The sequence below is a fragment of the Pinus tabuliformis genome, chromosome 3_2 (genome assembly GCF_031772625.1).
Source record: "Pinus tabuliformis cultivar Carrire ecotype Pingquan chromosome 3_2, CPIR1, whole genome shotgun sequence".
NCBI classification, from domain to species: Eukaryota; Viridiplantae; Streptophyta; class Pinopsida; order Pinales; family Pinaceae; genus Pinus; species Pinus tabuliformis.
The window spans coordinates 657,421,012-657,441,066 of NC_142302.1; the positions used below are offsets into that span (position 1 = coordinate 657,421,012).

A 20,055-nucleotide genomic window follows, 5' to 3' on the forward strand; every position below is an offset into this window, starting at 1 on the left:
CAAGTAGCAGACTTCTTATTATGATCTCATGTGAAAGTGCAGACCTTTTTATTGCATGATGTGGAGACTTGAAGAGAAAAATGATTGTATTGCTATAATTATGTATAGTAGAAGTGATTACAGTATAGAGCAGACCCAAAATACTTACTGAGTTGGATGCTACTACGAACCTGGATCTAGAAGTGCGAAATGACTTCAATATTATACAAATTAGGGGAGAATACAAATTTGTGTGTTGTCACAATCCTAGCTTATGCCTCTGATGAGAGTATGGACAGACCCTAATAAGAGAGTGTACATGACAAACAAAATGATTGACAAAGATCCATATGTTGAATTTAGGCTTCTGTGATCCATATGTGAAGTTGTAACTACCATATACGAACTTTCAACTTCTATATATGAACTTGCATTTGATATATACGATGTTGCTTGTATGGAGATATGATGTTTTTGTATAGTGATACGATGTTACAACATTAATATGCTATTGAGCTACAATGTTGCTACAAACCAACGATTTGGCTATGCACCGAACCTATGATGTTACAATGACCTTGTACAGGGGTGATGATACATTGATGTCGTTGTAGTGACCTTACTCCGTGATGATAGTTACTTTGCTATTATTGATGACAATATTGTATGGAAGTATTGACATTGAACCTTGTTCACAAATGAAGTTGTGAACAATAAATGTATAGGCCCTAGGTAGCCTGATGTGTTGGATTATGTATCATGATATTTTTACTTTGTATCTCAGTTGAACATTTCATGAATATCTAATAGAAGATGAAGAATTGATTTCGGGTTTTCCCCCTTGTGGGGTTTTACCCTGATATCTGACCTAAATCATGGTGTCTTTATTAAGTATGCTTTCCTTTTGTTGTTCCTTATTGTTTCGTTATATTGTTGATGTTATTATTCTCTCTACATAGTTGCTATTGGCGATTTTATGATTGATTATATGATGTTATAGGGTGAATATAAAGTAAATGTTTTGAAATGCAATTATCTAAGCAAAGAACAATATATCCATATAAAATTAACATGACGCCCCTCCATGGCACATTCACAAAGAAAGATTTTAGGTCCTAGAAGACAATGACGATAGGAAAATGAAAGCTAGAAACACCTAAAACCCTAGTCTCCATCGTAGCTCCACCATCATATTACTTCAAGTTAGAGGCATTAAATGTTAATGAATTTGACTTGGTGATCCAAGGGTTCAATTTAGTGCTCAAAATTAAAAGTGTTCAAAAATGCTCAAACACATGTACCAGTACGTAGATCTCGGCGATCTAAATCCAACGCAACTCGTTTCACTCAAAACCAATATTGTATGCTCTTGATATCACGTTTTGATCGATTTGTCAAACAACTAAAATTTTTGTAATTTGGGTTGTAGGTACGCCCAGTCAGCAGTCTGTATGCTGACTAGGCATGTGACTAGGTAGGGTGATTGTATTTTCATCGGCCAATGAGTTTTCACAATGTGTCTCAAATTGATGGGCTCAAAAAAAATATATATATTTTTATTATATGGTGAGTTGACTGTGTAATATTTGGGCTAATAGGGGAGAGCCATGTGGGCCAATTGGAGGCTGCCACGTGGCCTCCACTAGCACATCAAAAATTTGTTAAGGGGCTAATTTTCCCACGAGAATCGAACCTGCGACCAAGCAACAAGCACCAAGAGTCTCCACCAACGCGCGAACACATTGTTTCTTAACAACATAAGGTTCCAACTTTTATTTAAGGTGAAGCATAATATACGTTTTGGGTTGGGCCGAGGCTAAGCCCCAATCCTAGTCCCCACGCCCACATAACCATGGGGCGGGAGCTTGGGCCAGGGCTTATCCCCAGCCCCATGGTCATAACACACAACACTAGGCATCAAGAGCAGAACCGTCGGCGTAGAATTGGATAGGGGTTAGCCCAGGTCACATGACACTTCATACAATCGGAAGCACGGAGAGGAGAGGGGGCCAGGTCGGGCCACATGGTCGTTATATGACCTCACCGCTAGCAAAACGAAGTGCACCTGATATTTCAGGCCTTAACGCGGGAATATAGCGTCATTCGAGGGGATTTATGGGTTCATACGACCACGACGCCAAGTGTTGGGGGCTCGACCGGTGGGGGCAGGTGGCTAGCCCCAGCCCCTGGACACGTGGCCCCCATACGACCTTAAATTTTGGAAACTGAGCATTAGTGGACAATTTAACTGTCCGACAATTTAGCCTGTTGGGCGGGATTATAGGCCAGGTTTGCGTGTCAGTTCCGGGTTTGGGACGCTCAAGCCAGGTTTGGGTTGAATTGTAGGATGGTTAGTTATGGAATTTGGGAAAAAACTTGTCACAGGCATAACTTTCTCAATTTTTGGCCAAATGAGGTGCATAAATAACCCATATGGGGGTTTTTGATAGTACTAGATCCATTGGAGACATTTGTTTTGCATTCTAAGCATTGTAAAGCCATGAAAACACAAATTTGAGCTCTTAATAAAACAAGCCCTACATTGGAAGTTCGACCAAGAGATGTAGTCCAAGAGAGGGGTGAACTCCTTTATCATGTTTGTTGTTGTGTGTTTCTGATATGTTATTTTGTCTCTATTTTGGATGTTAATTTTGTTTAAAAATAATTTGTTTATGTGTTTAGTAACTTGATCCATTACCCAAAACACATAAAAATTTCACTTGCAATTTGTTCAAAGCGTCAAGTTTTCATAATTAGATCATTTTGGTATCAGAGGTTTAGTTTATTATGAAGGTTTGATTTTGTTTGCAAGTGTTTTCTTAATGCTTACAAAGTTGAAGCTTAAAAGAGGAGGAGAACTTGTCGAGCCAATATCTCAAATTGTCTCAAGGACAACAAACACACCTCAAGCTTAAATAGTTATGGCACGTGAAGAAGGTCCTAAAGGGATGTCTGAAGATGAAATAACTTTCAGAAAATTTTTCTTTGATATGTCTGAAATGGTAAAGGTTCTTTATGAAGTGAGGAATTCAATGTTGTATGGAGAGAGCTCAAAACCTCCAAAAGGAGATAGAGGAAAAGAATACAAGCCTCCAAAAGGGAATGGAGGGAATGGTCACAAACCACCACCTTCACCTCCATCCTCATCCTCATATTCTATTTCTTCAACCCTTTCACAAACACCTCCAAATTATATAAAAAGTCATGGTAAAACTCATTTTCTTAAGCTTGATATAAATTTTGAATTGCCTATGTACAATGGGGAGGTAGATGCTAAGAAATTAGATAATTAGGTTCGTTAGATTGAAGTGTATTGCGGGATACAAAGAATCAAGGATGATGGGACCAAAATTCAGCTTGCTTCTCTTAAATTGGAAGGTGCAACACTTATTTGATGGGAAGCCAAAACTCAAAAAGACATGAAGAAACATGGTAGGATTTTATCCTCTTGAAATGATTTTGTTGTTGCAATATGAAGATAATTTTATTCATTAGCATACATGCAAAAATCTATTATGGATTGGAAAAACTTTAGGCAAGATAAAGGTCAAAATGTGCAAAGCTATACTCAAGAATTTAGGAAAAGAGCTTTGATTTTGGGTATAGATTTGTCCTCTCAAGATACTTTTCTCAAATACATTGGAGGATTACATAGTTACTTGAGACATACAATTCTCATGTTTAACCCTACAAAACTAGATGAAGTTTGTGTACAGGCAACTCATTTAGAGGCAAGAGGGAAAAATGTTTATGAAGAAACTAGTGAGAAGTCATTCAAGTTTGGAGAAAAAAGAAAAGGGAAGTTTAAAGGCAAGGATAAAAAGAATGCTTCAGTCAAGAAAGGAGGAAATCTCACATGCAAACATTGTTCTATGATGAAGAGCACTGTTGAAAAATTCATCCTGATATGAGACCCGGAAAGTTTAATAACAAGGAGAAAGAAAATATTGTTGCAACTACACAACAACATCTAAGATCTTATTCCGGAGATGAAACAAAAATCATAGCCATGGGATTGAAAGGTAAGGATTCAATTGCAAGTACTAGTTCTTCTAGCAAACCCATTGAAAATCAAAATGAAACAAAAAGAATAGAGTTGTTCCATATTAGAATCATCACAAAACATAACAAGGTAGATACTTTGTTTGATAGTGGTTCACAAGCAAACCTCATTTCAAAAGACACTGTCAAGCAACTAAATTTGGAAATCGTTCTTCATCCTAAACCTTATCCTTTGGGTTGGGTATGTGACAATGCCAAGTTGCAAGTGACAAGAAAATTCATACTTAGATTTGCCATCACTGCAAATTTTATTGATGAGGTAGAACTTGATGTGGTACCACTTGACATTTGTGGGATTGTTTTGGGAAGTCCATACTTATATGACAGGAAAACCATCTTTCATCACCATGAGAACAAGTATCACTTGTTTAAAGATGGGATTGAGTACATTGTTAGAGCACATAGCAAGAAGTTGAATTTATCTCTTGTGAATGTTGGACAAATGAAGAGGTTTGTAAATGCTAGTCAAAATTTTACATTGTTGATGATTAAACATAAAGATGTTGATGAATCTGAAGTCTTTCAAGGATATGAATCAAGTTTGAAATCTGATTTCATTGAGGTTTCTAATCCATGTGATAAGATGTTTCAAGAGTCTAACATGTTTCCTCCTAAAAGAGGAAAACAACATGAAGCTCATTTGTAGCAAGATGCACGATTATTGAACATTGGTATGAAAAAGATGCCAGTGTTAAAGAATGCAGGGGTCAAAAAGCAGATGTAAAAGCTATTTGACAAAGAGGACATTGGTTCTAAAATATCTTATTTTGGGTTTCATAATGTTTTGGCTTTGAGGAAAAATGGTGCATGGCGATGGTGATCACATTTGGTAAAAAGTCAAGCCAAGTGCCAGGCTAGACATGCTAAGCATCAATGTGACTACAATATTCAAGGCGAAGTGAAATTGAAATTGAATGTCTTCTTTGATTGAAGGTCAAGGAGAGAATGTTCAGATTTCTTTAACATAAGTTTTATCTTCTAAACATCTTGAAGAAATTGCAGCAAGGTCCTATCTTTGACAGAAAGACAAAGACTTCAAAAGTGAAGTACCTACATGAGGAGCTCAAAGCGAAAAAAACAAATTAAAGTCAAATGGGTTGAAATTGGAAGGGTGAGGGAATTATACCTTCATCTATTTCTTGACTGAAAATGAGCTTTTGGAGGTCCAAATATTCCAATGGGGAGGAGTGATCCAAGGGATCAATTTAGTGCTCAAAATTCAAAGTGTTCAAAAATGCTCTAAACTTGTACTAGTGTGTAGATCTCGACGACCTGAATCCAACGCAACTCGTTTCACTCAAAATTATATTGTATGCTCTTGATATCACATTTTGATTGATTTTTCAAATAGCTAAATTTTTTGTAATTTGGGTTGCAGGTATGCCTAGTCAGCGGTCCGTACACTGACTAGGCATGTGATTGGGTAGGGTGATTGTATTTTGATTGGCCAATGGGTTTTCTCCATGTGTCTCAAATTGATTGGCTCAGAAATTATTTTTTTATTATATGATGGGATGACTGTGTAATATTTGGGCTAATAAACAATTTATGCAAGGTTCTCTGGAGGAGTTGTGCGCACGATCGAGCTGCCTGACCTAGCGGGCTCCCTCCTGCTACGCAAGCATTTCTCAGTAGCCTCCTGCTGCTGGGCTCCCACCGACCATGGATCCCTCAGAGGAGGGCGATCCTCTACCAGACAGTCATCAAGGAAATGAAGAAAACGCAGAAGCTTTCGCCTCCCTTATCGCAGTGACTGGAGCTCCAAGGATCAAGCCAACAATAAACAAGTTTGTTAAGAAGCTCGAGGATATTCCAGAAATTTCTCTTCCACCTGCTCTCCCTCGCAGAGCAACCTTGTCACTCGTTGAACGTGGACTAGTGGGACAGTTCACTGGGTTATGGTCATCTCCCAAATCAGTTCAAAGATGGGTTGAAAGAAACTGGAGCTCAACCATCAATGGGAAAATAGCTATAAGGTTTTGTGGAAGGGGATACTATACCTTTCATTTCGAAACTAAGGAAGACAGAGATCTGATCTTCAGAAATGGTCCATATTTCATGGACTCCAGAGGACTATATCTAAATCGTTGGACCCCAGACTTCGATCCCGAAATGGATGTGCCAAGTGCAGTACCAGTTTGGGTCAAATTATTCCATCTCCCTTTACATTGTTGGGGAGATGAATCTGTAAAGGCCATAGGAAATGCAGTAGGAAAGTACATAGATAGATGCGAACCAAAGGAAAATATGCATGCTTGTGCCAGAATATGTGTGGAAGTGGATCTAGGAAAAGGACTCCCAGAAGTGATAAAGATCAAGGTCGACCAATGGACGCACATACAGCAGTTGGACTATGAGTAGATCCCATTCAAATGCAAGGTATGTCACGAGTATGGTCATTTTGCAAATAGATGTCCTAAAAAAAAAAAAAGTGAAAATGTTGAGGAACAAGAAAATACTTGGGAGCAAGTAAAAAGGAAAAAATCCACCAACAAGCAGCCCATATCTATTTCTTCACAGCCACAGGAACCAAATGAAACCACCATACAATTTCCTTCCACTGCTATCCCCCCACGCCTCACAATCTCGAATCCCTTTGGGCCTTTGGAAGACTCCACTGACCCTCCTTCACCTAGATCCCCAACGCATTCTCCCAACCCCCTCTCTCTCTCCCCCACTCCTTCAATCCCTCGCTCCCCTCTTCCCCCTCCTTTAGTGGACCGTATCTTAACCAGAAACCAATCTAAAGAAAACCCCTAATTCAATGAAAAACAAAAAAAAAGCGGGCAGAAAATCTAATAAGGAAATAAGGGATGAGGCAGCGGCCAAAGAGATGGCCTTAGGTACCCAGCAACCAATGGACTCCTTTCTTGGGAAAAATACAGGAAATAATGAGAAAAATTAGCAAAGAGGGAAGGGCATCGCTCACCACCATACCAATAAATAATGATAGTGGTCTCTTGGAACTGTCGTGGTCTAGGCACACCCTTCAAAGAAAATGTAGCAAGAGACATACTAATGAAAGAAGTGCCGGACATTTTCATGATCCAGGAGACCAAAACAAGCAGTCAAGAAACTAGAAAATTGATACAAAAGTTAAGAAATTATGAAGGAATAGTGCTAGAGGCAACATGAGCATCAGGAGGAATATGTACATTATGGGAAAAAAGAAAATTGGAAATGACAAGTCAAAAAATCAGCAAGCACTGGATCAAAACAGATTTAAAAGATCTTAACACAAAGGAAATATACAACATCATAAATGTATATGCTCCAAACCACTACAAAGAAAAAGAACATTGTTGGAACTCGATAAAAGAAGTATTAACAGAAAGACAAAATGGGAAAATAATTTTGGGAGGGGATCTAAACTTGGTAAGAAACACAAAAGAAAAATTTGGAGGGATTTATCATGCAGATCCATCAAGAGAAGCCCTGGAAGATATAATGGAGCAACACAATCTAATCGACATCCCTCCAAGTAATGGGAAATATACATGGAGCAACAAAAGATTGGGCAAGAGTAATATAAAAGAAAGGCTAGACAGAATTTTAGTCCAAGAAAATATAGTAGCTGACTTCACCTCGGTGAAAGCCAAAATCATCCATACAACAACTTCAGACCACAAGCCAGTAGCAATCAGTATGGGAAAACTGGAGAACCAAGGTCCTCTTCCGTTCAGATATAATTTGAGTTGGGACAACAATGAAGAATTTAGAAATCAAATTAAAGAGGGATGGGCAAAAATCATTACAAGATCCCCTCACTATGTATGGGAAACAAAATTAAAAAATCTAAGGGTGAATCTAAAAATATGGGCAAGAGAGAATGATATTAAAAAAAAAATAAAAAATAGAACTTAAAAAAAAATGGACAGCGTACAAAAAGAAAAGGAAAACAAAGAGGATAACAAACATGATTACTTGCAAGAAAAGGAATTATTTTGAGAAATTTACAGGCAGAATAGAAAGGAAGAAGAAGAGATTAAATTAAAGTCTAGATGTTTATGGCTGAAAGTAGGGGATAAAAACATTGCCTTCTTTCAGAATTCAATGAAACTCAGACGTGCCAAAAATCAGATAGATCAAATTAAAATGGATGGACAAGAGATTAAGGGAATAGAGAAATTACAAATCACAGCACATAACCACTTCAAAGAGTTATTAACAACAAATGAATAGCAAGCAGACAATGATGATTTTTTACAACACAAAAAAAAAAGTGATGAGAAAAATTCAGAAATAAATAAAGAAATTTCCAAAGAAGAAGTGCTGGAAGCAATATGGAGTTTACATCCTGATAAGGCTCTGGGACCATATGGGTTCACAATCGCCTTGTATAGACAACATTGGAATATCATCAAAAAATACTTCATGAGAATGACAAAAAATGTTTTCAAAAAAATAAAAATGGGAGGAAATACAAAATCTTCATATCTGGCTCTTATTCCTAAAGAGTCCAATCCAACAACCTTCAACAGATTTAGACCAATATCTCTTTGTAATTCCTCTTATAAAATTCTTACAAAAATTCTTGCAAATAGAATCAAGAGAGTTCTTCCTGAAATTATCTCGGAAAATCAGGGCGGCTTTGTCCCCAATCGACAAATCATAGACAATGTGATTATTGTCCAGGAAGCAATCCATAGCAGCATTCAAAGGAAAGAGAAAGGAATTATTGTAAAGCTAGATATGGCAAATGCCTTCGATAGAGTCAGCCACAAATATTTAGCAGCAGTCCTTAAAAAGTTTGGATTCTCACAAGACATAATCGAGACCATACAGGCATGCATCTCAACCCCTTGGATAGCACCACTAATAAATGGAAGACCCAACAAATTCTTTCAGAGCTCAAGAGGGTTGAGACAAGGATGTCCTCTATCCCCTTTTCTATATATTATCATGGCTGAAACTTTAAGTGCAGCACTGGAAAATCAAAGAAAAGAAAAAAAAAATTACAGGTATTCAAATAGCAAAAGGTGTCAAAAATGTAAATCATTCCCTATTTGCTGATGACACTCTTCTTCTGGGAGGGGCGTCAAGTATAATAGCAAGAATATTTTAAAAAGTTATGGATGAATTTCTTCAAGCCTATGGAGGGATGCTAAATAATACAAAATGTAGAATATATGGCTGGAATACACCTCCAAGAATAATGCAGAACATCTCACAAATTCTGGAAATCCCAACACAAGCAAGATGGATGCATTTTACATACCTTGGACTCCCAATAGCCAAAGAGAATGTCAAAGTGGAAGTATGGAGCAAACAAGTTGAAAAAATGAAGGACAAAATCCAAAATTGGGGAATGATGTGGCTTAATATGGCAGGCAGAGTGATTATGATCAAGGCACTCCTGTTAGCCCTCCCAATATATCAGTATGTGATTATCTTGGCTTCGGCAAGCGCACACAAGCAAATGGAACTAATCATAAGAAGCTTTCTATGGCAGGGAGGAAAGCAAGAGAATAAAAAATTCAGTCTAGTAAAGTGGGACCAAGTCACACTTCCATATGAACAGGGAGGTCTCTCAATCCGCTTACCAGGTTTAATGAACATAGCCTTAGGGATGAAAATAATATGGAGAATGATAGCCGGAAGGGAAAGTTGGTGGGAAAAAACCCTTGCCATGAAATATCTAAATCATCCCAGAACATAGCTAATAATAGACTCCATTCCTGTTAGGCCCTGCATGCAAGTTTGGAAACTTGTAAAGAAGATAATTCCCCTAATTAGGAATCATATTTCTAAAAATTCGGGGAATGGAAAATCGGTGGCAATTTGGGAGGATCAAATAATGGGAAGAGAGCCCCTAAGTCTTCAACGAGACCTCCTTGGCTTACAAATATGGATGGCAGAAAGAAGGTTTAATACCCTTCATTCAATCTCAGCATGGGAACAAAATAATTGGCTCGAACGACAAATCCCAATAATCCCAAAAAAATTAAAAGGACAATGGGAGAAATTAAAACTCCACCTCAAAGGGGTAGCGCCCATAAACATCGAGGAAGAGGATGAATATGTGTGGGATCCAAATGGAGGAGCATACACGGTTAAAACAGGGTATAAAGTCCTCCAAGAACAACAAAATCAACAGGAATGGAGCCTATGGAAAGTAATTTGGAAAACTGAATGCCTTCCTAAAATCAAAGCATTTACATGGACTCTCCTCAAAGGGAAAATCCTAACTTCTGATAACTTAAAAAAGAGAGGAATCCAAGGTCCATCTAGTGACAGAGGAAGAGTCAATTCAACATCTCTTCTTGGATTGCAGGGTAGCTAGAGAATGCTGGAAGCAGATTACAAGTCCGTTGGAAATTAATTTAAACTTCACAAACCCTCTCTCATATTTTCACAAAACATGGGAGAAGACCTATCCTTACTAAAAAAAAATAAGAATAGAATAATCAGGATTTGGAAATGCCTCCCTACAGTCTTATGTTGCCAGATTTGGCTAGCCAAAAACAAAAGTATATTCAAAGATCAAAAGCCAAGAATAGGCAAAATCCTCTCAAAAACATGGAGTTTAGTATCAGAAAGTATAAACTCTAAAGGAATGACAGTCGTGGACCACAACAACCTTCAGCAAGAAGAGAGAGATTGGTTTGGTAAAGCAATTTTGGAAAACAAGGGGAAAGCAGGACCAAAGAGAGCCCCTACAACAAAGAATTGGAAACTAAGGATGAGCGAAAAAGAACTTGAAGAGTGGAGGAAAAGACAAAATAGTTTCAGTCTCTTTTTCAATGGGGCTTTGAAAAATAACCCAGGAAAAGCAGGAGCAGGTGGAGTAATCAAAGATCCGGATGGGAAAACGATTGCTTCATATGAATGGGGCCTAGGAGAAACCACAAACAACAAAGCAGAAGCTTACAACCTTTTATTAGGCACAAGGATATTAAAAAAACAAGCAATCAAAGATCCTATAATAATTGGCGATTCTGCAATCGTATTGAAGCAATGGTAAATGGAAAAAATCCTAGTAACACTGCCATCAATAGAATATATCAGAGGATCCGACTAAATTTAAAAGGATTGGGGAAGGTCAGCTTCAAACATGTTTTGAGAGATCAAAATAAAGAGGCCGATATCCTTGCCAACAAGGCCACAAAAAGAGCAGTAGGAAGTGTTAAGGAAAACAATGAAACTTATTGCTTCTCCATTCCATAATCCTCAACATTCATCATGATGAAAGAGGAAAGAAAAAATGGAAAAAGGCAGGAAAAAAATGGGAAAAAGCATGATAAAAAACATTCAATCAGGGAGAGTACACCATCATATCAAAAAGAAGATTTGTTTTCAGAGACACTCAAATGCTATCTACAGGAATCTAAGCAAAAAATCCAAGCAAAATCCAAAACTATCCAAAACACACAAGCCAAAGATCACATATATCCTCTCCATCTGAGTAGAGTCGATATATGTCTTTTCAGGGTTAGGTTACAAGAAACCAATGGGTTCAAAAATTGTATCCGAATGATCACACTCAGCAACAATACATACATATTAGCGAGCATCAACATGCCTAGTAATCACAAGACAAGTTTAAATATTGATACAGTGATCGATAAGAAGGAAGAAGTCTCCAGTTCATGGCCTCAAGCCAATAACGAAGTCTTCTCTCAGTTAGGTTCTCTCATTTATAAGTGTTTTCTGTTGTTCTGCTTCAACGACAACCCCTCAGCTATTCCCAAAACCCATCATACCAAGCACACTTCAGTATTATATTACCAACTCCCCATTCTTACTATTTCTTTGTGTATCCTTTCTTTGTTGCAACCCAGTATTATCAGGATACACTTCCAACATCATCCCCTTCTTCTCACTCTATCATTTGCTTCATCTCAACACTCTCATCAACCCGTCATCTGCTTCACAACAACGCCCTTTCCTTCAGCCATTCATCACTCGCTTCATCTGCATCACCTTAGTGCCCTCACTACTGGTCATTCTGCTCCCGATAAAGTTTTGGTATTTCTCTGCAAGCAGGGCATCTTAATACAAGCCCAGTGTACATCTGGGTCTTCATGGGAGCAGTTGGGTATTTGTAAAGCAACAAGCTACATCAGATTGAATTTTCACACCAAGATCAGAGGAGCAGAGCAAAAGAACTCCAGCAAGAGCGCTCTCAGAAGGAACATAAAAGCTACAAATTACAAAGTCACTCAAAGAATCACAATGGCCTGCAATCCAATAGAAAGAGCTGAAAAGAATGAAAGTTTCCCAACATGCAGGGCAAACAGGTTTATGATTGGGAGGTTCAATCAAGCACTTAAGGATCTCAGGGCGGAAATGAAAACTGAGAATGTGTTCAAACAGAGAGACATAGACAAGCAGAAAGCTGAAATAACAGAGCTTAAAGGCAAGTGCAAGCACCTCGAGGAAGTGGTTGAATATATCAAGTCAATCAATCAGAGCCAACAAGGGGAAACCTCCACTAAACAAAGCAAGAAGCGTCATCCTCAACAAGAGGAATCAGTCAACCAATTTTGGTGAACTTGTTTAAATTTAAATGTACTGCAAGTTTATTTTACTTTTAGGACAGTTTGTTCGGCAATATGCCAAGTCAGTCAATGAAATCCATAGAAATTTGGTATCAAGTGTAGAATTAGGGACTGCGATCCCATTTTCTTCTCTATACTTGAATCATTTTCCTTCCAAATGTAATAGGAGTCTGCTCCTCCCTTTTTTTGCAATATAATCAATACCCGACAGTGTTAAAAAAAAATAAAATTGGGCTAATGGGGAAGAGCCATGTGGGTTAATTGGAGGTTGCGACATGGCCTCCAGTGGCAGGTCAAAAATTTCTTAAGGGTTCAAGCTTCCCACAAGAATCTAACCCGCGACTAAGCAACAAGCACCAAGGGTATCCACCAACACGCCAACACATTATTTCTTAACAACATAAGGTTCTAAATTTTATTTAAGGTGAAGAGCAACATATGTTTTGGGTTGGGTTGGGGCTAAGCCCTAGCCCTAGTCCCCGCACCCACATAACCATGGCGCGGGACTGTGGGCCAGGGCTTAGCCCCAATCCCGTTGGTCACAACCCACAACACCAGGCATTGGGAGCATAATAGTCGGTGGAGAATTGGATAGGGGCCAACTAGGGTGAGATGACCCTTCATACAACTGGGAGCGCGGAGAGCAGAGGGTGCCAACCCCTAGGGGGCAAGCCCCCCGCCACATGGTCGCTATATGACCTCACCGCCAACAAAAAGGAGTGCACATGATATTTAAGGCCTCAGCACAGGAATATAGCACCAAACACATATTTTATGGGTGCATACGACCACGATGCCAGGTGTTGGGGGCCCGACCAGCGGGGGCAGGCGGTAGCCCCAACCCCTTGGCATGTGGCCTCCATACGACCTCAAATTTCAGAAACTGACTGTTAATGGACTGTTTAATTGCCTGACAATTTCGCCCGTCTGGCAGGATTGTAGGCCAGGTTTTCGCGCTAGTTCCAAGTTTGGGGCGCTCAAGCCAGGTTTGAGTCGAATTGTAGGATGGTTAGCTATGGAATTTGAGAAAAACTTGTAACAGGCACAACTTTCCCAATTTTTGGCCAAATGAGGTGCAAATAGAATCTAGATGGGGGTTTTTGATAGTTCTAAATCCATTGGAGACATTTCTTTGTAATTCTGAGTGTTTTGAATCCATGAAAACACAAATTTGATCACTTAATGAAAGAGGCCCTACATTGGAAGCTGGACTAGGAGATGTAGCCCAAGAGAGGGGTGAAATCCTTTATCATGTTTGTTATGTGTTTCTGATATGGTATTTTGTCTCTATTTTGGCTGTTAATTGTGTTTAAAAATTATTTGTTTATGTATTTAGTAACTTGATCCATTACCTAAAACACATAAAAATTTCACTTGCAATTTGTTCAGATCTTCAAGTTTTTATAATCAGATCACTTGGATAATTAAAAGTTCAATATGTGGCTTTTAGTTTCTAATTTTATTGTTAGGGATCGACTTATAAATCAAGAAATTGACTTGGTCTTTAATAGTTAAACTACACATGTAATTTCCACTTGAATTCTTATGATAAAAGCTAACTTACATTCGTAATATTTCACGCGAATTTCAAAAAGAGATAGACCTTGAGCAATGATGTTGTTTTAATTTTTATTTTATTTTCAATGCCTTCGATATATTTTCTTAAATATGTAAATGTCAAATTTGAACTTTAACTACATTTGGATGATCTGAAATTGACTCATTAATTGGAATATTATCTTTAATTCATTGACGGCACTTATGCTTTCAAATTGATCTTTGATTGGCATTTGAATGGTTCTTATACTCATGTTGGACATATTTATTAAGTAAAAAGAATATAATGAATGCATGAGATATAAGGTAAATTCCTTAGTTTATGGGTCGATAAAATAATGGTTGAAATCCTTTATTTCATTATTTTTATTAACTCATGGTCCCTTATTAGCATATGGTTCACCTTGTAATTATTGTTCACATATTTAAATCCCAATTTTTTTATTAATTATGGTTCAATGATATGGTGTTTTCTTGCATACGTTATATCCACTTTAATTCCTTTCTAAATGGTTTAGATATGGACAAAGTGACATAATAATGCTTGACATGATTACACATTATCTCTGAGCAATATTTTTTAGAATTTTTCATGCTAGAGACATGTTTTGGCATCTTTAAACGACCACATGATCTATCATTAAGTAGGTAAAACTGCAGTTGGGGACAAATACACACATGAACTACTTCATGCCATAAAATTTTATTACTTCAATATTTATTAGTTTAACTAACATTGCATTTTTATCATTTGGGGAACAATACTTGATGAATTAACCTTTCATTTATCTCAACTGTCATTGTTTTAAACCATGTGGTTGATATCAAAAAAATTCATGGCATTTCACAAATCTGCACCAGGTTCCTTTAGAATGAATTAGAGTCTGATCCTAGCCATATTCTCACTCATACTAAACAATAGGCTTAGGATTAAATATAGGGAATCCTTCCTTAGGTTAGAATACCATTACCTAGACCTAGAAGTGAGGGGAAAGGATTTTAAAGTGACAATGGGTAGCTTGTCAAGTAATATCCTTATGTTTTCCATGAGTGAGGTTAGGTCTTTTCCTCTAGGGAGAATCCAAGCAATAATAGAGTGTCTTGAAAAATAGGCCCTATAGTCTTACATCACACTTCCTCTTTCTCCCTTCTCTAGCTTGGCGAACACCATGAAACATGTGACCTTTTTCAACTAAGTACCACCACCAAACAGAGGCTAGACTATAAAAGAACTCATATAGAAACAATATTAAACAGAAGAGGTTGCATTTATCCCTTGCCAAACTTGGTTCCTCCTACAACCAAATTGAAAACTTCACTTGTGAGATAACCCCACAAGGTAAAATTCACATCCTACCCCAAACCAAACCCATGAATAAAAGAGGGATTTGATTGATACTTTTCAAACACATCAGAGAGGATGTCCAATCCCACTTGATGACACGTTAAGGCACTATAGCCAAAATGTTGACTACTTAGAGAATAATATTGACCTTGGTATTGATTCAACATTAATGATGACCCTCTTTGCTTCATCTAAAGCCTCAAATCTTGTTCTATGAAGCTTGGATGTTTCCAGGAAAGATGGCGTGCCTTAGAGGAAACAAGATGTCCCTAATTTGGCCTTGCACCTTCTTGATGAACGTTTCCCTATCCATGCACTAGTTTGATGATGATGATGACTTGAGATCCCTCTAAAACGGTTGGTACATATTTATTGGTGATGATGTCATGTCCTAGCCTTATGACATCACCCTTGTGAGGTTTAGAGTGACGACATGGGCTTGGCTCATGGAAATACATTGACGTGGACTTGTTTTAATATTCAAAAGTTGAAAGAATTCAAAATTTGAAAGAATTTGGAAATGAATAGGTGGAATGCAAAGAGGTGAGATTTTCACCTCAGCTTCTTGTATGGAATATTAATAGTCAATAAGTTATGTTTATAAAAGGATGTGCTTTTTGATGGCATAATGGTTAGAGAGTGTGAGAATGAAAGAGTTGTTGTGAGTTACCTGCCACAAAGAGAAAGAAGAAGAGGAGTTGATGTGATGCAAAACTAAGGAAGAGAAGGCAGAGACAAAGAGATGGAGGCATGCATAGTTAATGACCAGGTAAGCCAACATGTTAAATTTTTTATCTACTAGGGGGTTGTTGTCTCCTTTTAGGTAGTAGCCTAAAAAAAGAGTGGGTTGGATCCTATTGAAGAGGGAGTAGGAGCCTCCTAGGAAGTAGTAGCTTGCAAAAATAAATTGAAGTAGGAGCCTCTTGTAGGTAGAAGCCTACAGAAGAGTAATGTAAAAGAGGGAGTAGGACCTTCCCAACAAGTTTTAGCTTGCAAAATAGCAAAGGGGATGAAGCCACCAAAACCTGATGTAATAGAGGAATTGGAATCTCGCCTTTGCATGACAACAACAACAAAGTCGTGGTTTTTCCCTTCATGAGTTTCCACTTATATTTTGTGTTCACATTTGTTTCTTTTATGAATGACTCTTATGCTATGATTTAAATGTTGTTTACATATTAAATCTAGTTTTCATACAATGTTATGTTGGTCATTTAATAGTCCAAATAAATTTTGAAAAGAAAGTAAATGAAAAATTTGATGTCCATGAATGCACTATACTAATTCATCCCCCCTCCTGCTTAGTATAATCAAGTTTCCAACAATTTGTATAAGAGTTGTTTCCTTTTGTATCAACCTAACAATTGGAAGGTAGACCTGGTTGAATAATGGAATATCAAAGTGTACATGTACTTAGTATTGCAAACTTTTTAGAATGGAAAGAGAAATTGGTAAATGTTGAATTGATAACTTATGGACCTAATGTTTTGACGTTAGTATGTGATGGATATAGTAAAGATTCACCCTCAAAGAAATAACAATAGTGGAGTGCTCAGGCTAAATTTTCTATTTACAACAATCTTCGTGATTTGGATCTTGAGACAAGAAGAGATCTCAAATCTGCAAAAAAAATCTTGGATAGGTTGTAGGTCATGTTTGAAGGAGACACTCTTAACAATAGTGGAGAAAACGAGGAAAAAGGAAAGGGTGTCTCTAAAATATATTGTTGTCATATGAAATTGATTCTACTAGTATGAAAGTACCTAATTCTAATGAGAAGAATTCAGATGGAAACCAAGCTAAGCTTGACTTGGCCTTGGTTGAAATAGAAATACTTACAATTTAAAACAAATATCAAAAGAAATTATTGTTGTAGAAATGTGATGAGAAAGAACATGAATTCAAAGAAGAAATCATTAACCTGAGGACAGAGCTGGAAGAAGCTAGAAGAACTGAAGAGGTGATGAGCAACCAACTGAAGGAAAGATAAGAACATTGTGAAAGATTAGAAGATAAAGTTATTTTAGCAAGAAATGAGCTAGATACAAAGAGAAGACAATGTGAAAAGTTAGAAAAGGAGGTTGTCTCCATGAAAAAATAAGTTTGAAAAGGGCAGTAGCTCAAAGACAACCACAAAAGATAATAAAGCAACTCTAAAAAGGCCTATAGGAGAATATTTCAACATCATGATTAGTAAGGAAGTAAATAAAAACAAGCATCAAAGCCAACAATAAAAGAATGATTCAAAGAAAGCATCCTTTGAAAGAAGACCATTTGCTCTCAGAGATAATTTGAGAAAAATTACAAGGTTCCAAAGGAGATCCTTTGCTCCTTTGAAAGATGTCAAGTGCTTCTCTTGCCAAAGCCTGGGGCATGTAGACACTGACTGTAGGAGAAATCAAACCAAGGATTATCAACAGAAGATGCAAAAAACAAGGAAGTTACCTCAAGACATCAATCAAAGGAAATCATTTATGACAAGAAGACCATCAGTCATCAGGTACACAAGTTCTTTGTATGGCTATTGTTATTTGTGCGATGCTTTTGGACATAAAGTTGTTGATTTCAAATCCCATACAAAGAAAAGTGGGAATGAATATGAGAATAACAGGGTAAGAAGACATAAGTATTTTCCTCTCTTTCTAAGTCATGTAAGGAACTATATATGTGATAACCTTGGCCACATGGTCAAAGATTGCAAGCTACTCAGTTCCTTAAAGAAAACTAGACAGAAGAAGGATGCCACTCAAAGCATGTCATACAATAAGATAGAAGAAAACGCACAAAGCAAAAGGCAACCCACTAAATTTTGGAAAAAGAAGAAAGAGAAACATGTGACTTCAATAAAAAATTGAAGTCAACATTGCCTCAGGGGGGGCTACTCAAGGAAATGGAAGAAACCATTTGGTCAGTGAAGCCTCTTAGGGGGAGAGAAATCCCAAAAGTGGTTTGGAAGAAATAATAGAATTAATGAGAACTAAGTTGCACATGAGTTGTGATAAATACCTTTATGAGTATTGCAGGCGCATCTAAAGAAATAGCCATAGAGAAACTCTAAGTTTTGGCTAACAATTTCAAAAGAAGTTTCAATGCAGAGGATGTAAAATTAAACTGAATCGTTTATCTTCTACATTCCATAGAAATGATGAACACATGTGGGAGATCTCAATGAAGTTGTAAATGCCCATTTCAATTAATGAGAACATTTTCTAACACGACCAGATCATGATGAGGTCCCCAACCTGATTGGAGGGAACAAAGTGAACCACCTAAGATGGAAGTTTGATACCTACCTAATCCTTTCCCTTCTATTGCTACAAATTTTCCTACAATAAGATCTATAAACTAAGGATTTATGGGTAGTCCTATATTTAAAGGGCTTAGTACATCTCACATGCCTTTTAATAACTCAATACCATATGTTTCTCATCCAAGAAATGTGAGAAATATTACAATTGAGTTGAAGGGATAGGAGGGTCAACTAGTGGATGAAATCCCACACCTTCCATTGAGGAGGTGTCTACTAGTGTTCATGTGCAAGGTCCAAAAGCTAGAGGGACAATTTTTTTTTATGATGATGATGAGATTCCAAGTACAATGTCTTCCACTTTCATATCAAGTTCAAATTCAAGAAGTGGTGAACACAATGAGGATTATGTTAGCCTTATTGAAAGAGAGAGGTTAGACATGGGAAGAAGGCAAGGAACCAGTACAAGTAATATTCTTACATCTAATCAAGCAAAATGGATGTGGAGGACACACACTGACACCTTGATGTTGTTAGTATACCAGATGAGACAGAAGAACCAGAAGAGCAGCCTCTGCTTAGGCATAGATCAATAAGACACATTGTTCCAGGCACTGCAGAAATTGCAACGCACATAGGTCGATATTTAGACAATCTACCATCGAGTTCTTGGCCACACAATATTACTAGTGCTCCTTAACACAACGGGGATCCCTTCCATGAGTGGGGAATAACTTCTCAGGAACATAATGAGGCAGTTATGCATGAGGCTACCCTCTTTGGTGGGCTTCCAGGTGAGGCTTCCAACCATTTTTCATATCCACGCCAATGTGCCTTCCAAAATGAATCTAATATTGGAGTAACAAAACAACCATAAATAGGAAGATTCCTTAGCCACCATATCCTACTCTAGAAGCAGAGAGGGTACTCCATGAACAATAAGATAATGAGTATCTTGCATCATTACAAGAAAATTGGGAAAAGGATGTGGCCCAACACAGGAATGAATGATCAAAGAAAAACAATACCTTAACAGGTAGTAACAATATACTAGATCCTGGTGGAGGTGCGTGACAATATAGAGTGTCATAAGCTAGCCTATGGTGAAATCGACATGAGGTGAATTTGAGGAGGTATGATGGCATGTGTGACATACACCTATAGGTTTTGGGAAATATTTGTCCCTGATAGAAGAAATAGGTCTGATTGGAAGCACTTGTGCCTAAGGAGGTCATTACATGTTTTGTGCAACATTACTATGAGTAGATCCTCTACCAAATCGGAGCAAAAATTGCAGAATTGTGGACCAACGTTATGCACAAGATTATAGTGAAACATTACCTAGCCAACACACCATATAGTAG

At 37.6% G+C, this 20,055-nt stretch overlaps 1 pseudogene; it reads left to right on the top strand.

The window, feature by feature from the left end:
• The first annotated feature begins 12,216 nt into the window (after window positions 1-12,216).
• LOC149182379 (plant UBX domain-containing protein 8-like) lies at window positions 12,217-19,702 on the top strand (annotated as a pseudogene).
• Window positions 19,703-20,055: the final 353 nt, after the last annotated feature.